General features: G+C 40.9%; 1 long non-coding RNA gene across 1 annotated transcript in view; it reads left to right on the top strand.

Moving 5' to 3' along the window:
* The first annotated feature begins 645 nt into the window (after positions 1-645).
* The window catches only part of LOC101849261, a 54,851-nt gene continuing 53,648 nt past the window's right edge, over positions 646-1,848 (top strand). The window contains exon 1 of the long non-coding RNA XR_220078.3: positions 646-1,159. This is a non-coding gene — a long non-coding RNA (uncharacterized LOC101849261). The remainder of the gene's footprint in view (positions 1,160-1,848) is intronic.

The following is a 1,848-nucleotide window of genomic DNA, read 5'->3' as shown; positions in this document are numbered from 1 at the left end:
GTCTAGCTTTATGTCTCTGGTGTAAAATGTACCCAAGATGATTACTTGCCGCACCGACCAAAACAGTAAATCTCAATGCATTTTTTTTAAAGATCTGATGTAGCGAGCAATCAAACGCATTGACCATGTCCCCTTTGACCAAAGTCCTTAACTCAGTATTTAATTTTGTTTTGAGAAAAATTCCTTTCTCATGCATGAGTGTCATTAACGGTAGGATCTACTGAGCGCCATTTGTTGACTTTTGTTAAAGTGTGAACCGTGAGGTTTAAGACACTTGCAACACGATAAGGTCATATTAGTGCCAAAAAGGAGGAGGTATCAGAACGATAGATGTTTTATAGAAAATTTGAAGCAGACCACTCCAGAGCACTCACGAATTATCCCCACTTTGGGCCTGAATTTATTTTGCTAAAATCAAACAGGGAATTAGTTCAGGAGAGTTCTAACCTCTCCATCCAATCGTCTGGGTCATATCGAACTGGCCGGAGGTCCCGTCTCGACTGTGTGCAAACACCACACCACGGCACTGTCTGTCTGTTCTCTATTCTATGGCCACGACCGACAGAAGGGCCCAGACCTTCACCGAGAGATTCAGGGGACAACACCGTGCGATGTCGGCTTGCGTCACTCCCCGATCGCCTCTCACTCACAGATAGGCCAGACAAGCAGAGGCAGACGAGGACGGCGAGAAAAGGAAACCCGTGAGAGGGCCGTCGTCGTGTGTGTGCGTGTGTGTGTGCGCTACTGTCCCCTTTCGTCGCAGGCTGCTGCTGCTGCTGCTGCTGTTGTTGGTGCTGCTGCTGCTGCAGCTGCTGTTGCTGTTGTTGTCGTTCCAGACACATGAAATCCAACTGGGGCGGCGCCTTGTGGTAAACCGCGCAACCACACGCGACAAGAGACTGCTGGTGTCCACTTTTCTTTTTTTGCCATATTTATTCGTTTCTTTTTTTTAATTCCTTTTTTTCGGTAAAGGTTTGTTCTTTTTTTTTTAGTTGTGGGCTCTTTGGATCCTAGTTTTGTTTTGTAAGCATTGTTTACATTCGCGCTGAAGAATTCGTGTCATTTGAGTTTCCCTAACTGGAGTTACGGGCGGTTTCCCATATTCTGGATAGACTGTGCCATTCACACGTTGGAAGTCCGCGGCTCAACTTCACGTAAGGTACGTGCTCACAAGCAAACTTATAGATATCTACTGCTATACTCTCTATGGAAAACACTATTGTTTCTCAGTATCTGTACAATTTACTTAGTAATTTATTAATTATTTCTATTTTGTTTATTATGTTTATTTATTGTCATTTTCTTACTTGTTGATTCATATGTTGATTATTTTATCTTTTATTTTTTCGTTGAACATTGATTTACTTTTTCATGTAATGAAACTGCCATTTTTCAAGAGTTAATTTTTTAAAAACTTTTTAAGTTGATTTTGTTTTATAACTTTTTTTTACTGGTCCCAACCTTATTGCTGTACTAGATCTACATTATTCTATTTAGATCTTGATCTATTTCACTTTTGCTTGCATTCATTTATTTTAGAATGGTATATTTTCTTAAAATACATATCGCCAGAGAGCAAACATTGTATTGCACTGTTGTTTCGACGTGAGTTGTTCAAAGTCATCCAAAGCATGATCTCCAAAGGCAAGGGATGTAGCTTTAAAATGATACCTTTTTCTCAGGTATGGTTTTTCTTTTCCCTAACGGAAAATCACATGACCTGATCAGTTTCCAATGACTTTACAATTTTGTTTTACGCGGCCGACTCGCTTCCCCTCACCTCTTTAACTTCCAGTCTTTCTTTTATCGGTCCGTCTCTTTCTCTCTCTCTCTCTCTCTCTCTCTCTC

The sequence above is a fragment of the Aplysia californica genome, unplaced genomic scaffold (genome assembly GCF_000002075.1).
Source record: "Aplysia californica isolate F4 #8 unplaced genomic scaffold, AplCal3.0 scaffold00012, whole genome shotgun sequence".
NCBI classification, from domain to species: domain Eukaryota; kingdom Metazoa; phylum Mollusca; class Gastropoda; order Aplysiida; family Aplysiidae; genus Aplysia; species Aplysia californica.
This window is presented reverse-complemented; position numbering and strand designations above follow the sequence as displayed.